This window comes from Marmota flaviventris, chromosome 8 (genome assembly GCF_047511675.1).
Source record: "Marmota flaviventris isolate mMarFla1 chromosome 8, mMarFla1.hap1, whole genome shotgun sequence".
Lineage (NCBI taxonomy): Eukaryota > Metazoa > Chordata > Mammalia > Rodentia > Sciuridae > Marmota > Marmota flaviventris.
Window position 1 is genome coordinate 111,768,726 of NC_092505.1, and position 20,099 is coordinate 111,788,824.

Below are 20,099 nucleotides of genomic sequence, written 5' to 3' on the forward strand. Positions count from 1 at the left end.
CCGAGGTCACAAAGCAGGTGGCAGAGCCTACATTTGAACCCAGATGCTCTGGCCCCAGAACCTGTAGCTTAACCATTTGGTAACCTACCTCCTGTTTGCCTTCCTGGGGGGAAGCAAGCATCCAGGTTAAAGCCAATGGCTTATTCCTTACAGGTTTGCCTTGGGTACCCTTTGCTCTTTGCTTCATCCCACAATCTTCATTTGAAAATTCCAACGGTCTATTCACAAGGGGGGTGTGGTGGCAATTCATTATTTAAATGTATTCATAGTTCCTTGGAAAAAAGGTCACATAAATATTATAGAATCTTTTTAAAAGTATATGAAAGACACATTCCCCTAATACGATGGTCTTATTTCTCACTATAAATAAACACATGGGTGCTGATTTTTTTTTTATCTGAGTCCTGAGGACACCGTGGCTCTGGGTCCCTCTTCCCCATCTCACAGTCCAAGCTGCTGAGGTCCTCCTGAGGCTGAAGGTCAGACAGAGCAGAAGAAGTGAGTGCCCCTGAGGCGTCAGAAAACTACCTTTCAGGTTTTGATTTAACCCTCTACAAGGCTAAGTACCCCAAGAAAAATTTGAAGCAACAGCAAGAAAACAAACAAATGGGGGGTGTGTGACTTGCCCATTGGCCTGTGCAGCAAGAAGAAAGGAATGAACTCTTTGCACTGGGAACCTCCGGAGCTCTGTGGCAAGAAGGCAGGTGTAAGGTGATCCGTGCTGCTTGCAGTTCACCTAGTGTAAGAACAGCAAACCCTGGAGAGGGGAGGCGAGTGGGCAGACCCCGAGAGGCACAGGGAAACCTGGGAGAGAACTCTGCGTGTAGGATCTAGGCGAGGCTGCACACAGTAGGTGTGTGTGTGGCTATCAGGAAGCCACAAGCTCGTGATCCCTGCACGATACAATGTTACGGTCAATAAAAAACAAGGTGAAAGAAAACGCACATAGAAGACTATCGAGCTGGGCGTACCGCAGGACCCTAGGGCTCTCGGCCTCAGGAAGAGGCCCGCTCACCGTGGACCCCCGCGCCACGCTGGAGGTTTGGACGCGGTTCTGTAAGCCTGGAGGCCTGGGGGGAAGGGCTAATGGGTGGAGGTGTGCAGAGCTGGGTGGGCGTGTTCCGGCCTGAGGGAGTTCGAGCTGGGGCAGAAAGAGGAGAGATGGGAACCTTCAATGCACCTCCTCTGCGGAAAACCTCCGTTTCTCTCCGCCCAGTGAGTGCAAGCTCTACATGCCAGAGGCCTGCCAGGAAGCGCGGGTGGGCTGGGCAAGGAGAAGGTGGCATTCCTGCTCCTCCTGCCACGCTGGGCCCTGCCTGTTTAGGCAGCCCTTCTCCCCAGGCTTCTCCACCAGGCCCCTGACCAGGGCTTCCTGACTTTGGCCCTGCTCGCCCCACCTGAGTCATCCAGTCATCGCAATTTCCCTCTCTTCTCCATAGCATTTGCTTACAGAGGACCAGGTGGTCACTGGGGGCCAAGGTGACCTTACTAACATGCAGCGAATCACATGGCCAGTTCCCTGGAGATTTGCATACTGTCAAAAATCGAAACAATTTTCCATATTAACATTAAATATTGCTGACTTACAGATTAACACTTTTTAAAAAGAACTGAACAGATGATTTTAATGTGTCTAAATCATAGCTTCAGGTCCTTTATTTTTATACTTGATTTTGAAATGTTTCCATTTATTCAACAAAAGTTTTGATTGAAAAGTATTTAAAGTATATCTATTTATGCACTTCACATGTGTACACATGGAAAAATGCTGTATCAGGGCTGGGGCTGGGGCTCAGTGGTAGAAGCTTGTCTAGCATGCGTGAGGCACTGGGTTCGATTCTCAGCACCGCATACAAATAAATAAAGTAAAGGTCCATCAACAACTAAAAAATATTTTTAAAAATTTAAAAATAAAAGGAAAAATGTTGTATCAGTAACCTGGGCTCTTTTCTGATGTGAGCTTCTTCAAATACAGTCTCATAAGCTTCTTTAGATACACTAAAGGAGTCACTAACAGACCATTAAATAAATCAGGATATTTAGATTTAAAGCCAATGGGTTTTAGCAGATCAAGATTCTTAATTTTTTAGATTTTTAATTTTAAATTCTAATTTAATTGCAGTCTAATTTAATTTTTAGCCTAATTTAATTGGGGGAGGAAGGTTGGAGGGCAATTTAGATATGTGGGATAGCTTTTTAAAAACAAAATGAATGCAACAGAATCCATGATGAATAAGCTATAAAAATTTAAATAAAAACAGATTCTGCCCTGCATCTGCATGACCCTGCCTGGCTCCACTCAGCCTAATTCTGGGCCTGGTTCTAGTAAAAACTCATCTTCAAATACAGGCAACTGGCCCACAAGTGTGGGTATGCCAAATTGGTTTTTTAACACATTGTCGTAAAATATTACTAATCTGAACTACCAAATTTGGGACATCCCCTTAAATCATGTGCCCTGTGGGAATGCCCTATTCTCTTCACCCTAGTCCGGCCCTGATGTGTATCTGAAAAATCGTGGCTTCCCTCCAGGTTAGGTGACAAGGAAGTTTGAGTGTAAAGCAGAGTTGTACAAAATAGATGATTTAAAACAAAACAAAGTTTCGAGTGTTTTATTTTTACCTAATTCCTCTTGTAAATAGCTGCATTAGCTTCCACAGGATACATTTTCATGAGCAAGAGAAAAGATGGAAAACTACAGTATTTTCTAGTCCTGAGTGGAATGCGTTGAGGTACAAGAATCTCTCTGTTCAAACGTCCATCCAGCCAACAGGGCATGTATGAGTCAGGTTTTTATCACGGGGACAACATATCTAAGAAAAAACAACTTGGAGGAGGAAAGATTTATTTTGGCTCATGGTTTCCGAGACTTCTGTCCGTGGTTGACTGACTCCGTTGCTTTGGCTTGAGGTGAGGCAGAGCAACATGGCTGAAGAGGGCGATGGGGGAAAGCTGCTGGGTTCATTGCAGCCAGGAAGCAGAGAGAGCAGGGAGGGGGGCAGGGACAAAATGTAGTTCCCAGGGCACACCCCCAAGCACCCCTGCTTCAACTAGGTCCCACCTCCTACAATTCCCAGCAGCTCCCAATGATGCCATCAAATTATTAATCCATTGATGAGGTCAGGGCCCTCATGATCCTGTCACTTCCCAAAAGCCCAACCTCTGAACACTGCTGCACTGGGGACCAAACTGCCAACATGTGAGCCTTTGGGGAACATACCAGATCCCAGTCATAAGAGGGAGCAAAGCAGTAGCTCTAATTTACTCAGAGCCAAAATTACGGTAAACGAGTCCCATGCTACTTCAATGTCCAGATGTGCTAGTCTCACGTTTTTATGCTGTGTCTAAGGTTTGCATCCTAAGCCTTCATGTTAGAGCTACTTGGTAGATTGTAAGCACGATTTATGGTTCAAAAGCCACTTGGGGACCCAAAGACAACCACAGTCTAAAGATGTGGTCAGAATTTCTTCAGGATGTAACGGTGACTTGTCTCGTCTTATGATTCTTACATACTCATTTCCTAAATAATCTCCGGTCTGGAAGAACACATCTGACACATCACACCTGCTGCAGGAAGGTACAGCACAGTGATTCCCTGTTCCAGGACACAGTATGCTTTAGTGAGTCATTAACAGGCTCCGGAGATTTCCACTTTCCTACCAAGGTGTCCACTAAACTCATAATCGCTTCTAGGGTCAGCATGGTTTTCTCTTAACTGATCTAGTACACACTTAAAGATTTCTGATATCCTGCTCTGAGACTCACCATCCATGGGGTCATCAAAGAAGGGGTCACAGTTTCCTTCACACTCTGCAAACAGTTCTCAGAACAGCTAGTGATGTTTATGTACATCTTCCCCCGAAAAACCAAACTATGAATTGGGTTGTGCTGGAACTCTCTGGGCGCCTCTGTACAGCCATTTATCCTGGAACACATTCATTTCTTGCCATGAGAATGTCAAGAATTTTATATTGCAGCTTTTGTACTTCATTGCTGTCAGTTGAGATAATTGTATCCAAGAAAAACTTAGACGTTCGTCTTCTCTATTAAAAAAAAAAAGGTTTTTTTTTGTTTGTTTTTATTGCTGTTGATCCAGTGAGGTTTATTTCCTTTTTATTTTACAAGATAGACTTCTTGGTGTATCACGAATAAATGGTGCACAGCAAACAGTAATTCATTAGGGAGGAAAACTAAGACATGATGAATTTCCTGGAGCACCAGCGCGCCCTTTATCTCTGCTCTCAGAGGCCACTTGGGATGCAGAGCTGGAACAGGCCTCAGGACATGTTGGCGGCATCTTTGTGCTTCGCTTGCCAAGTGCGAGAGGTGAAGCAGGTCCCTGATCAATATCTTCAGGGGTACACACTTGTGCTGGACAGCCCGAAAATGACCACCCTGTCCTGGAGAGAACACACTGCTCCCTTTCGCAATTTACAGGCTCATTTTTCTCTCTGTGGCTGGGTACACGCTGGGTCGCTCAGTTGGCTGGAGCATTAAGTACCAAAGAGCCCTGAGCATCAAGTCCATAGGACATAACAAGCCCACGTGCCCAGCAGTGCAGGGAAGGAGCGCTCAGCACGAACCAGGAGGGAGCCCAGGGCTCAGCCAGAGAGCCTGGAGAGCAACCAGACTGCAGGATGGGACCCAAGCAGTGGCTAGCAGGGCCCCTAGGAGTCAAGGAAGTCCAAGGCCACTGGCTACTTCCTTTTTTTAAAGGTCCTGATACATTAAAAAAAAAAATACATGCTGAAAAAGGTATTTAAAATTGTGACATATTTTAGGTGTTTATCACAATTAAAATTATAAATTGAACATATTTTTATCCCATAGGTGTCACTTTGGGTGGTTTATCTCCTTGGGGATTTAGTCCACATTTAAGGCCCTCAGTGAATGATAACCCTGGCCAGGTGCCTTCCTGGGATGCTGCTGCCCACCTCCACTACCAACTGAGACCTGACAGCCCAACAAGCAAGACCCACCCACACTGTCCTTAGAGCTTTTAACCTGTGTCCTTGACGGCCTCTGCCCCTGCAGGCCCTTAATTCATTTACATTAAATAATGAATTAAATAGCCTTTAAACATAAGTAACCATTCCCCTGTTCCCCTCCTGAAGAGCTTGTCCCCCCACCCTGAACTTGGCTCCCTCAACCATGCATCTAACCCACCCTTCAAGTCCTAGCCAAGCAATCCATTTTCAGGGATTGGTTGTGTCAGGTACTTGTCACAGTGATGGAAAGCTGGCTAACGGGGTCTCAGGGACTCTGGGCACCTCTGAGAATCAGTGCTGAAGATGGAGCTGCAGCCTGGGCCTGGCCTGGGCTAGACTTGGGCCTTGGCCCTTGACTGGCAGAGCCTGAGACCCAGGGCAAAGTGTGAGCTTGCTGCAGGCGGTCAGGCTCACGCCCTGCGGGATCTGGGGCTACCTCCCCAGCTTTCCCAGACCTTGACGCACACACTCGGGCCTTGATGCTGTTGCCCTACATGTTCTTCAGGTCCATCATGTGCTTCTTGGTAAAAAGCGTGTTCCTCGGGAACTTAGGTCCACAACCTGAAGAGATTCGTGTCTCCATGGTTGTGGTTTTTTAATGTGGCTTTCGTCCCATTCTGCATCTGGTTGTGTGGTTCTGGGACTCACCCATACTGACACCTAACCTGTGGCTCCCCCTTCTTTTGCTCTCTGTAGTGTTATGCCTAAACTGTCCTGGGCGGCCTCAACATCTCTGAGCTTCATGGAGCCCCAAAAGCCTCACCAAGTTCCCCTGCTCTGGCCAGATGTGCCCCTCTGGGTTGGAAAGGCTTCCTGTCCATACAAATCCCCTGTTAGCATTACAGGGGTACTCCCCCTGGTTGTCCACCTGGCAGGTTTTACCTCCTTGCCAGGTGATGCCATCCTCCTCTGGGAGCCAGGGGCCACGTGGCCACCACTTGCAGTGAGGCCTGCTTCCCACAGTTCATATTTGCTTATCCTGTCCCTGACACCACATGGTGAGCAGGGCCTTCCCTAGGACTGGGAGCTGTGTGACTGATGAACTGCTGTTTGTCCTTGACCAGTCTCATTCTGCCATCTCCTACCAGTCAGGGCTCCTTCCAAGGTGGAGTGAGTAGGAGGTGATCAGACAGAATGGGCAGAGCTGTCACTCAGCCAATTTGCTTTGCTTATATCATCTTCGTTGTGACATTCCTAGCCGGGTAGAAGTCTGGAGATGAAATAACTATTCCAAACCGGGCACAGTGGCACACACCTGTAATCCCAGCAGCTCAGGAGGCTGAGACAGGAAAATCGTGGGTTCGAAGTCAGCCTCAGCAATAGCAAGGTGCTAAGCAACTCAGTGAGACCCTGTCTCTAAATAAAATTCAAAATAGGGCTGGGGATGTGGCTCAGTGATTGAGTGCCCCTGAGTATAATCCCCGGTACACCCTCCCCCCCGCCAAAAAAAAGAAATAACTATTCCATAGATGACTATAGATTTATTTTCCTACAAAGGATTTCCAGTCATACAGCTACAGCTTCATTTGCATAATTGTGTTTTAAGCAACCTTTACTGTTCATCATACTGTAAAACAATGAAATGAAAGCAAAATTGCTACAGAATTACCAGGTGCAATGGTGCACCCCTGTAATTCTAGCAGCTCAGGTGCTGAGGCAGAAGATTCCAAGTTCAAAGCCAGCCTCAGCCACAGGGAGGCACTAAGCAACTCAGTGAGACCCTGTCTCTAAATAAAATATAAAATAGGGCTGGGGATGTGGCTCAGTGGTCAAGTGCCCCTGAGTACAAAAAAAAAAAAAATTACAAAATTGCTACAGAGTAAATCTGTACTTAGTTCCTATACTACTGATCTGACATGTACACTGTAATCCCTAATAATCCCTAATAGAGGTAAAGTGTGACTTTGCCTAATTATGGGAAGGAGATTCTACTACTGGTAAATCTTGAGCATAAGCAAGAGACTAAAAACTGAAAGCACATGAGAACTTGAACTTGGACTTTTCCCACACAAGCATTTACTTCCTTAGCTTCGCTGCCTCTGTGTAGCTCACTCCTTTGTAAGCAAGAAGGGCAACTCTAAAAGTCACTGAAAATCACCCTTCCCAGAATCTGCAATTAGCATTAACCGTCTTAGTGCTGCAGGGTGAGCTCCATTTGCCTTACTGTTATTTTATCACTTGTTTCTCAAGGTCCAAGGGGGAAGAGCCACATATTTCCCTTCAAGAGCTCCTGCGTATTCGAAGGCAGCCAGTTTCTCTTGTCCAGTCTCCAGTCCACTCATCCCTAATGGGCCTCCCATCCTCCGGTGCCTGCCACTTTTGTCTTATGGTAAGTTCTGGGAAGTGTGGGACCGGGGCTCTGGAATGGGAGAGGGGCCGGGAGGGCTGATGAAAGCTCAGATCCACTCCCATCCCTTTCCTTGACCACACTGGGAATGTAATTACTCGATTTTCACCCTAGGCGCTACACAAGGAAAATAGCAGGGGACAAAAGTTAGCGGAAAATGGTCATTAGACAATTCCGGAAAGCTCCAGACTGCAAGCCAAGTGCAAGGCCCTTCTATGAATGACTGTCCGGCGCCTGGGTCAGACCACACCCTGCCTGTTAGTCCTTCTCCCAGAAAGGACGGTGTGGGTAAAATCCTCAGGACACTGGGCATGTCAGTTATGCCATGATTATAAGGCCATTAGCAGAGGCCAGGGTGCATGCTCAGGGTGGGACCCTGCTAGGAGAAGAGACATTCCCAGACAACACAAATGGCTTGTTCCTGGGAGGAGACACTTTGCCAGGGAGGTGGGGCTGTGCTGTGGGCCCTGACTTGGCTGCAGGCCCCTCTGCTGGAGCTCCACAGCAGGTTCTGCGCCACCCTGGGCCTCAGCTTCCAAAACAACCACAGGAGGACAGGCTTTGTTCCCCAGAGCACTGGAAGAAAGTACAAAATAAAAGAACTTTCCCTACACAGGGCTGGAGGAGGGCCCGGGCAGGGTGCCAGCCCCCGAGAAAAAGCTGCAGTGCCACAGCTCTGGGCCAGAGACTGACTGGTTGGGCGGGAGGCAGCCCAGGCCTCGGCCAGGTCTGCTACCCCCAGATCACTTCCTGCTCCCTGGGCCACCTTGAAGCCCTAGATATGGAGACCCTTCTCACTCTTCAATACATAAACTTTCCAGTTTTATGAAAAAGAGGAAAAATACTTTTCATAATGCAAATATTTAGCTTTAATAGCTTTATGTGTACTCTGCCAATAATTGCATATATACATATCTATGTATATATATTTTTTCTTTTTCTTTTTTCTTTTGATAGTAGGAGTTGAACCCAGCAGCACTTAACCACTGAGACACATCCCCAGCTCTATTTTGTATTTTATTTAGAGACAGAGTCTCACTGAGTGCTTAGTACCTCACTTTTGCTGAGGCTGGCTTTGAACTTGCAATCTCTTGCCTCAGCCTCCCGAGCTGCTGGGATTACAGGTGTGCGCCACCATGTCCAGCTCTATGTATATATTTTTAATCTAGAACATACCATAATTATGTAATACATTTACTTTTAAGAAATTTTATTAACTGGGTACGGTGGCACACACCTATAATCCAGCAGCATGGGAAGCTGAGGCAGGAGGACAGGAGGATGGCAAGTTTGAGGCCAGTCTCAGCAATTTAGTGAGGCCCTAAGCAACTTAGCCAGTCTCTATTCTCAAAAATCAAATTTTTTTTTAAATGGGCTGGGGATGTGGCTCAGTGATTAAGCTCCCCTGGGTTCAATCCCTGGTACCAAAATAAAAAACAAAAAGGTGGAAAGTATAACATTACATTTATCAACTTAACCATTTCGAAATGTCTAGTTCAGTAGTGTTAGTTACATTTATATTGTTGTGCGATAAATTTTTAGAATGCTTTCATCTTACAAAATAATCTCTGCATCTACTAAACCCTGATTTTTTCTCCCCCAGCCCTTGGCAATTCCCTTTCAACTTTCGATTTCTATGATCTCGACTACTTTCGGTACTTCATATGAGTATAATCAGGCAGGATTTGTAGGATGTGAACTGCCTTATCTCTCTTAGATAATGTCCTTAGGCTTATCCATTTTGTCGCATATGGCAAGATTTCTTTTTATAAGGCAGCATAATATTGCTCTAAATGTCACTTTTTCATTTAAAAAAAAAATTATTAGCTCTTTTTAGTGATAAATAACAGTAGAATCCATTTTGACATAAAAGCGTGCGATCTATCCTGTTCTCATTCAGGGCCCAGCACCTCCCCTTCCGCTCCCCTCCCACACACCACTTTTTTTTTTTTAACCCTTAATCAGTCAGAGGATGTTTGGGTTGCTTCTATGTCTTGGCTACTAGGAATAACATAATGATAAACTGGGTATGCAAATCTCTCTTTGAAACCCTGCTTTGAATTCTTTCGAATGTATATGCAGAAGGGGCTCATTCTGATTTCAATTGTTTTAGGGACTCCCACTGTTTTCCATAATAGCTGCAGGACTTTACATTCCCACCAACGGTGTGTCAATTTCTCTGTATTCTCACCAGCACTTCAGTTTTCTCCTCTAGTGACCCGGGCCATCCTAAAGGGTGTGAAGTCATTTCCTCACTGTGGTTTGAATCTGCATTTCTCTCCTGATTAGTGACATCTGACTCCTTACCTCTGTTGACCATTCCTATAGCTTCTTTGGGGAGTTGTTTATGCAAGTCCTTTGCCTGATTTTAAAATCCAGTTATCATTGGATTGTTTGTTGTTGCTCTGGAATTGTAGAAGTTTCTTATATATGCCCGATACAAATAAATCCTGCATCCGATTATAATTTATAAATGCGTTTATGCTTTTTCCCATTTCATAGGTGTTTTTTTGTTTGTTTGTTTTAGGGTTTTTTTTGGGGGGGTGGTGCTGGGGATTGAACCCAGGGCCTTGTGCATGCAAGACAGATAGACACTCTGCAAACTGAGCTAGATCCCCAGCCCCTAATTTTTTTTTAAATATTTTTTTTTCAGTTGTAGTTGGACACAATACCTTTATGTTATTTATTTATTTTTATGTGGTGCTAAGGATCAAACCCAGTACCTTGCACGTGCTAGGCGAGTGTTCTGCTACTGAGTACTGAGCCACAAGCCCAGCCCCTCATTGTTTTTTTTTTTTACTATGATTATTTTCTTTGCAGAAATTTTCATTGTGTTAGAGTCCTATTTGTCTATTTGCTTCTTTTGCCTGGGTTCTTGGTGTTACATCCGTGACATCATTGCCAAATCCAGTGTTCTGAAGCTTCTCCCTTACATTTTCTTCTGGGAATTTTAATTATTTATTTATTTTGGGTACTGGGAATTGAACTCTGGGACACTCAACCACTGAGCCACATCCCCAGCCTTCTGGGAATTTTATACTTTTAGGTTTTACATTCAGATCTTTAATCCATTGTGGGTTTATTTGGTATATAGTATAAGGTAGGGGCCAGGCTTCCTTCTTTGGCATGTGGCTATACAGCTTGTTGGAGTGACTTTTTCTTTTCCTAATTTTCTCATATTTATCTTTTCACATGAAGAAAATATATACTTACATCATAATTTTTTTGGGGGGGTGCTGGGGATCAAACCCAGGGCTTTACGCATGCAACACAAGTACTCTACCAACAGAGCTAAATCCCCAGCCCACATCATAATTTTTTTAAGAATTTTTTTTAAAGAGTGAGAGAGAGAGAGAGAGAGAGAATTTTTTTTTTTAATATTTATTTTTTTTTTTAGTTTTCGGCGGACACAACATCTTTGTTTGTATGTGGTGCTAAGGATCGAACCCGGGCCGCACGCATGCCAGGCAAGCGCGCTACAGCTTGAGCCACATCCCCAGCCCCCTTAAGAATTTTTTTTTAATATTTATTTATTTATTTTTTTTAGTTGTAGTTGGACACAACACCCTTATTTGTTTGTATGTGGTGCTGAGGATCAAACCCAGGGCCTTGCGCTTGCTAGGTGAGCGTGCTACCACTGAGCCACAACGTCAGCCCCCCCACACACATCATAATTTTTAAGCCTGCATAGCATTACAAGTGAACACACATACTGTGACTTATCCAACTAATCCTGTTCTATCAAACAGCATAGATGTATTTCATTGACTCCTTTGTAGATAAATGCCTTCTCTCTCTACAGGCTCAGTCTGGCTCTGTGGAGCTTTCCCGGTCCTTCAGGCTTTGCTGCAAATGAACCCCATCGGGGCCCCCTTGTAAGTGCTGCCTTCATTGTTGCTGAAGGTTTTCATTTTCAGCCATGCTGACATTACACAGAAATTCAGTGGCCTTTCCTTGTGGTGAGAAGGCACAGCTGGAGGGAGGCATGGGTCCTAATCCCAGCTCTGGTATGGTAAGAAAGCACAGTGTGACTTGTAGGTGGAATCCTCTCCCAGAGAGTTCAAGCTGAAGTCCAAGCCCCTATCACCTCAGGATGGGAACAGGTTTACAGACAGGGCCTTTCGAGGAGTAATTTAAGTTTAAATGAGGCCCAGGGGGGCCCTGATGCAATATGATGGACGTCCTTACAAGAAAAGGAGATTTGGACACACAGAGACTCCAGGAGTCTTGTGCACAGAGAAAAGGCCATGTGAGGGCCTAGTAAGGCCAGCTTTGCAAGGCAGGGCAGAGGCCTCAGAAGAAACCAAGCCTGCCAACACCTTGGACTGTCAGCCTTCAGGGCTGCAGCCCTGAAGTGGGTGTTTGTTAGGGAAGCCGTCAGCAAGTCTCTCTCCACAATCCACCAGCTTCTGTTTCCTTCAAATAAAATGGAGGATCAGACTAGGGGATAAGCACAGGTCTATTTTTCCCCTCTGACTGAGGTTCCATGTGTGTGTTTGATTGGGTACAATAGGTGTTTTGATGTATGTATACATTGTCTACTTTTTTTGTTGATAGCGCTGGGGATTGAACCCAGAGCTTGTCATGCTAGGCAAGCCGTCCACCCCTGAGCTACACCCCAGCCTTGACTCTGTAATCTTAAAGCTTAAATATATGGCTCCTTTTATCAAGCTTGCATTACAGAGTCTCACAGACATGTTATCTGGGCCTTCAGAGGAAGCACAGGGTTGGGGCTGTTGATTTGATGGATTCCCATGTTCTCAGAGCCCATATCACTTTTGTTTCTTTGCTCTGTGCACCACAGTGAGGGCTTTGACCTAAGCCTGGGTGTCTTCATGGTTATGAGATAGATGGCTGCCAGTAGCAAAGAGGGCCAAAGCCTTCCCCATCTGCATTTAGAAGGGGCAGAGAGAATAGAGGGCTGGGCGACTTCTGTGCATCCCTCACTTACCAAGATGGTTCAGACCTGTCCATTCCCGGTTTATTAACTTAAAATTACAGGCACTGCCACAGACTTAAAGGACAAGGCTGGAAAGGATGTGGGGAGGGCACTTAACAGCACTTACCAAACATTTTTGTGAACCTAAACGTAGCAATCTGTGTATCAAATGTATATTTTGTATTCAAAGAACTAAATACTTAATGTTTTCTGGTATCACCATGCATTTCTGCATTTCAAAGCCAGTATATATTGTGTTGTGGGGGTGTGTGGGGGTACAGTGTGTAAAAAATTCAGGCCCCGCAAAACTCTTAGATCCTAGGCATTGTGTGCTATGAATGAAAAGGCCCCAAAGGTAGGTCTGGTATGTGATGGCAATTAAGAGAGCCCCAAATATAATGAACTGTTGTGTTCTCTGCCAGAAGAAAAACTGTGTTGACAGGAGAAGCAAAGTCCCTTTGGAGGCTAGAGAGAGAAGATTCAAAATAGTAATGATTTTCAGTGTGTATCCAGCACCATTCAGGGAAAAATTTTTTTTGGTGGTGGTGGGGGTGCTGGAGACTTGGGGGGGTGTCTTTTTTATGTTTATTTGGTTGTAGATGAACACACAGTATTTTTAATTATTTTTATATGGTGCTGAGGATTGAACCCAATGCCTCACACATTTGAGACAAACAGTTTACCACTGAGCTACAGCCTCAGCCCCTGATCTGGGGGGTTTTTTCCACTGCCCTACATTCCCAGTCCTTTTATGTTTTATTCTGAGACAGGGTCTCCCTAAATTGTTTAGAGTCTCACTAAATTGCTGAGGCTGGCCTTGAATTTGCAATCCCCCTGCCTTAGCCTCCTGAGTCCCTGATATTACAGGCAGGTATCACCATGCCTGGCTCAGAGACACAAATATTGAAAAAGAAAATCAAAGGAGTTGGGGAACCTGTGCAGTGGAGTATGCCTGTAATCCCAGCATCCTGGAAGCTGGGACAGGAGGATCACAGGTTCAAAGTCAGCCTCAGCAAGGGTGAGGCGCTAAGCAACTCAGTGAGACCCTGTCTCTAAATAAAATACAAAATAGGGCTGGGGATGTAGCTCAGTGGTCAAGTAACCCTGAGTTCAATCCCTGGTACCAAAAAAAAAAAAAAGAAGAAGAAGAAGAAGAAGTTGTGGGCAAGCATTACCAGAATCTCCTTTTCCTCACTAATACATCCCTGCAGCAATGTGTCTAGCAGAAAACCAAGGCCAAAGCCAATGAGAGCAACAGACAACATGACAATACAACAGCAAAAACCAGATGAACTGCATTTTAATCTCTCTGTTGCAAACTGGGATAACATTTGACACAGAACTGGCCAATGAGATATAAGTGAAAATGTGCTAAAGATTTCTGCAAAAATTTGCTTTCCTGTTATAGCAATTTCTTTTCCTCCTTGTTATGTTCCTTTGCTCCTTGAGAATGCAGATTTATAGCTGGAGGTAAAGCAGCCATTTCCTGACTACAATGTGGCCAGGAATAGAAAAGCCCCACACCACACATGGTGCAGCAGAAAGGCAGAAACAACAAGAGGCCAGGCATGGTGGTGCAAATCTGTAATCCCTGTGACCTGGGAGGCTGAGGCAGGAGGATCACAAGTTTAAGACCAACCTCAGTAGTCTGGTGAGACCCTGCCTCAAAAAAAAAAAATTTTTTTTAAAGAAAGAGAATTTTAATATTTATTTTTTAGTTTTCGGCAGACACAACATCTTTGTCTGTATGTGGTGCTGAGGATCGAACCCGGGCCACACGCATGCCAGGCGAGCGTGTTAACTGCTTGAGCCACATCCCCAGCCCCCTGCCTCAAAATTTTAAAAAATTAATAAAAATTTTGAAAAGGGCTGAGGATGTGGCTCAGTCAATAAGTGATTCTAGTTTCAATCCTCAGTTCTAGAGCTGCTGCTCTAATTCACAACCTCCATCTCTGGGTACATGGGAATGAGAAACACCTACTTAGTTGAGATGCCTCCTATGGTTTCCACTGGGCATGGTATGATAGGACTCCTGTTTAATGCAGAGTTCCACTGACAGGAAAGCATTTTAGTTGGGCCTAATGCTGAGCAGCACTTCAACATGAATTGGGGCAGACAAAGGTAGAAAGAGCTGTAGGGGAGTGCAAGCTGAGCAGCATTTTACCATCTTGGGGATAAAGGAAGTTTCTATGTTGTTTATTCCAATATAAACAACAGGGGAGGTTCAAAGGCTACATGGAGACCAGATTTTAGAGCACCCTTTCCTGATGGAAACTTAAGGGGCCACCTATACACAACTTTATTTATTTATTTTTCTTCTGAATTTATTGTTTAGCCTCAGACTATAAAATAATCCTTTAAGATGTCCAGCAACTTCTACCCAGTAACTTGGGGAAATGAAGTTACATGTCAAGCTTTGCATATTCACCTGAATGGCCAGGGAACTTTCACCCACTTTATTTAGGTTTTGATTTTTTTCAAATTCCAGCCAGAAACTAAATACAATTGGAAACTGTAAGCGCTAGCTTTACTGCAAATGAGCAGGATCATTTACTCCAAGAATAGTACGCAACTGTCAAGCCAAGCTTTTCTTCATTTAAAAGGAAAAAACAACAAAACTATACAGTAGTATATATTTCTTGCACAAAATGAGTTCTGGTTTTAGAACTTCAACACCCTGGTCATTTTGACAATATAAGTTCCCAACCTTAAAAAAATTTTTTTCCTATTCCAAAATTCATCATAACTTTTTAAAAAATATTTATTTATTTTTTTAGTTGTAGTTGGACACAATACCTTTATTTTATTTATTTATATATGGTGCTGAGGATCGAACCCAGGGGCCTTGTATGTGCTAGGCGAACGCTCTACCGCTGAGCCACAACTCCATCCCCATAACTTTTTCTTTAGGATGGTGAAGAAACCGATAGTTTTTGTCCAATTGTTTGGAATTTTCTGTAATTAAAATCTATCCTCCTAAACACCAAAAAACAATAAAACCCCAAAAGTCCTCTACCTATTGCGGTTTCTGCAGCTGCAAGAGTGTTCCTCAGTGTTATAGCTGCTTTTGGCTGCATCAGACTCCAGATCTGCTTCAGAGTATAAATGCATCTGCACTCAGCAGAGTACTCTTAGAACAACAATTCAGGGAAAGAGATCTGGGGGGGAAATACTTGTGTTTATGAGTACCAAGAATCCCTGATTTTGAAATAAACAATGGGCACTTTTTCTTAAAACTGAAGTACAACAGAAACAAATCCATTTTCCTTCCTGCCAATGGGATTGAATAGCTAAAATCACAACCTTAACCCTAGTAAAATATGAGGCAAGAATGCCTACAAAGTGAAGGGACACTTGGAGGGTTGGGATCCTTGACAACAGTTCCAGTCTTGCCCTTGCAGCTCAGTTTATGCAGAAAGCATTTCTCATTCTCACTGTGACAAACTAGAATTTGGCCTGGACCACACTAAAAGGGTTGTCAGACTCCTTCCACTAAAGAGATAGACAATTGTCTCTGTCTCCATCTCCTGAGTTCAGCCAATTGCATCCCTTCTTCTAGACTGTTAGGAACACATTATTTAGTAAATGCTCTAGGGAACTTTCCAAGAAATAGCTGGAATCTTGCACATCTTGCATACCTTTCAGGGTATTTTTCTTTTCTTTTTTTGTACTGGAGGTTTAACTGAGGGTCATTTTACCACTGAGCTACATGGTACATTCCCAGCCCTTTTTATTATTTGAGATAGGTCTTCACTAAGTTGCTCAGGCTGGCCCGATGCTCCTGCCCCAGCCTCCCCAGTTGCTGGGAGGCTAGGCAAGAGCCAGCATGCCCAGCTCAAGATATTTTCTTCATAATTATTTGTCATGATTGGTATAACCTCAGACACTTCACCAAGTACCAATTTTTCTTCTTTTCCTTGAAGAGAAGGGCAATATACATCTTGAAATCAAACTGATCAACTGGAGATTCTTTTCTTTTCCTAAGCTGAGCAGAAAGCCTATTTGATGCTTGTTTCTTCTGATTGGATCCCCGATTTTGAAATAAACAATGGGCACTTTTTCTTAAAACTCTAGTACAACAGAAACAAGTCCATTTTCCTTCCTGCCAATGGAATTGAATAGTTAAAATCACAACCTCAACCCTAAAACTGCACCTTCTGGCAATATTAGCAGACTGTGATATTACAGGGTCAAGAAACAAAAGCTGCCATCCAGTCATGTTTGGACAATGATGTTTGGGGACTGATGGGAGAAAGGAAGGAGAGGAGGAAGTACTTGAACTTTGTGGAAAACACATTTAGCTTAGCTACTAAAATAAAGGCTTTGGGGGGAAATGAGAAGCCTAATATCAGGGTTTGGGTGTCAGTAAAACATGGCCCAATCCTTGAAACCCATTCGGATTTGTCCGGTTGTTTAGAATAGGGATTAAGAAAATGAATGAGGAGGGGGAAAGTGTGATCCTTGTTTTCAAATACAAAAACAAAACAAAAAACCAACACCAAAACAGGAAAAGCGAATGAAACCTAAGTATGCAGTGCTTGATATTGATCACAGTTGGTAGTGAGCAAAGAGAAAAGTGCAGAGTCAGTAGAGAAAGAAGGGGAGGGGTGCAGAGTCTCTCTGCAATCCACTACGGTGTGTGCTGGGGGTGCACAGGGGGGCCAAAGGATCCCTGGGGAAAACCCGCGGGGTCCCCAGCTTCCCATCCCCACTTTTCACCCTCGGCGGCTGCTACTGCTGCTGCCAAGGAGACTCAGGATGGCAGCGGGAACAGGGCGCACTGTAGGTCTCAACTGCCCGGACTCTGTGCCCTGCGAGTTCCACACCTGTGCCAGCCCGCGTCCCAGGGGTGGCGGTGCGACGGGTCTTGGGTGAGCCCCCTGCAGCGAAGGGACACCTGCCGTGCGCCCCGCCCCGCCCCATAGCCTCCGGCGCCACCGCTGGGGGTTCTTGCCCTGTGCCTCGGGCTGTGGTCCAGGCTGAGTGGGCGGGACAGGGAAATCGGTGCCCTCGGAGGAGGGAGGGGGAGCCAGGCCAAGGAATTTCAGTCCCGCTTGGTCGCTCGGTCGGCGGTGGCTCCCGAGGGCGCGCCCCTGAGCGCGGATGCCCAGTGCGCGTCAATCAAAATAAAATTAACAACACATTTTCATTTGTTTTTCCTTGAAATCTTCAAAGTCTGGTGCGTATTGTCTAGTTCGGCTCTCTATGAGGACTGCCCAGCGGCCACATGTGGGCAGTGCCCACCATAGTGGACAGTGAGGTTTCAGAGTCTGATTCAATCTCATATTCCAAAGTTTTGAACTTAAAACTACAGAAGTATTAACAACACCGTATTTCAATTTATAATGAAACCGCTAACATATTCCAGACATTAATGGTATTATGTTTTATTTCCAAATAAATGAATCAACCATAACTTTTCTGTCTAGCACTGTAATGAAGACACTTAGATTGCTCCAAACTGGTCACTACTGGAACTCATTTGTGCAGTATTCATATAGAAAACAGCTGCATTCTTGCAGCTTGGTCTATTTACTTAGAATGGATTCCTGGAGGAAAAAATAACTGGGACAATAAATGGGACGTCTAATCTCTTGATGTAGACTCGCCAATGCTCCTGGGGACGTCTGCACCGAGTTATACTCTCACTGAAGTCTCCTGAGCCCGTGTATGCGCAGTGCCCACCCAGCATTCTCTTTTTTAAAAAGGCAAGGGGGAGAGAGCAAAGGTGCTAATGATGGGGGAAATTTGTGTCCATGTGCTTTAATTTCTATTAGCTGTTTGTCCTCTGCTTCCGCTTTGAATGAGCATTCTTTTCCTTTGCTGCTTAGCAACTAGTGTTTATCTTATCGGCTTTCATGCACCCTTTATGTATTAACAACATGAATGATTCGCCATACTTGTCTTTAGCCACTTTTGCAGTTGGCTTAGTTTTTTACTTTCATTCTTTTTTAAAACTCGTTTTATTTTTTTTAGTTGTAGATGAACACAATACCTGGATTTTATTTATTTATTTTTATGTGGTGCAGAAGATTGAACCCGGTGACACACATGCTGGGCAAGCGCTCTACCACTGAGCCACAACCCTTAATTTTATTATTTTTAAGAAGTCTTGTTTGTTGTGGTATTTTCACATACCATAATCCATTCTTAAAACGCTGTGAATTTTCCCAGATGCACATCCTCAGGTAACCCACATCACAATAAAAATACGAATACTCTGAATATTCCCTCACCTCCACAGCACTTTACCAAATCCTCTTACAGTCAATCCTTTTCCCACCTCCAGCTTCCTGGACCACTCCTCTGTCCCTAGGGTTCCACTTCTGCTAGGATGTCACAAAACAAGAGCCCTGCAGAGTATAGCTTTTCTTTTTTTTGTACAGGGACTGAACTCAGGTGTATTTCACCACTGAGTCAGTCACATTCCCAGCCGTGGTGTTTTATTTAGAGAGAGGGTCTCACTGAGTTGCCTAGTGCCTCTCTTTTGCTGAGGCTGGCTTTGAACTCCTGATCCTCCCACCTAAGCTTCCCAAGCCACTGGGTTACAGGGTTGCACCGCAGGTCTGGCCTCTTTGAGCCAGATGAAGCATTTGAGAGTCAGGCATCTGTTGTGCACATGAGTGCTTTGACCCTGTTTCAAGGCTGAGTTGCATTATATTGTGTGGAATCCCATGTTTTGTTTATTCTTACACCCTTTGAAGGACATTTGAGTTATTTCAAGTTTCTGTATATAATGAATACAGCCGCTGAGCGCAGTGGCACACACCTATAATTCCAGGGACACAGGAGGCTGAGATAGGAGGATGGCAAGTTCTAGACCAGTCTCAGCAATTTAGTGAGACCCTAAGCAACTTAGCAAGACCCTGTTTCAAAATAAAAAATAAGAAGGCCTGGGGATGTGGCTTCGTGGTAAAGTGCTCTTGGGTTCTATCCCCATATAATATATAATGAATACAGCTACTATAATAAGCCCATATAATATATATATAATAACCCCATATAATAATAAGAAATACAGCCACTATAAATGTTACAAGTGTGTGAAATGAATTTCCATTTCTCTTAGGTTAATACCCAGCATTGGGGGCTGGGGTTGTGGCTGAATGGTAGAGCACTTGCCTAGCACTTGCGAGGCCCTGGGTTGGATCCTCAGCACCACATAAATATAAATAAACAAAATAAAGTTATTGTGTCCAACTACAACTAAAAATTAAATATTAAAAAAAAAAACAGCTTTGGGATTATTGTGCCATACATTCTAGCTCTTGAAAGTCCCCAAAGCCCTGAGTCATAGACTTGGTCTAGGGAAGCACTATTGGAGGCAGAGGGTTGGCCTTGGGGGGATCTTACTAAGGTCTTGGTGGCAGGCCTTTGGGACCTGTAGAAGTCCTTCTTCCTTACTCTCTTTTGCCTCCTGGCCACAAGATGAGCTTTGCCCAACACATGTGCCCACAGGGTGTGTAGCCCCACCACAGGTCTAGATGCAATGGGCCAGTCCACCAGGGACTGGTGTTATGCTTGAATTCGGGACCCCCAAAAAACCACCAGAGACCCAAGATCGATGTAAGCAGCAAACAGGTGTTTATTGCGAGCTAGCTCGGTCCTACACACACACACACACAGCAACTGGTGACGCTGAGAGGCCCCAAGCCCAGGGTTTGCAGCAGTTTTATACATTCTTTGGAGAAGGCAGGGACCCCCACATACATCATAGCATCTCTTAGCAAATCATCACACACCAAGGGAAAAATCAAATAACAACTCTAAAACATGATTAGCACATTCACTGGTGGGAACAAGTTGGGTAGGGGTGATTGGTTAC

General features: G+C 44.5%; 1 pseudogene; it reads right to left on the reverse strand.

Annotated features, from left to right (window-relative positions):
* Positions 1 to 995: 995 nt before the first annotated feature.
* Positions 996 to 17,197, reverse strand: LOC114091395 (uncharacterized protein C6orf62 homolog; annotated as a pseudogene).
* Between the last annotated feature and the right edge of the window lie 2,902 nt (positions 17,198 to 20,099).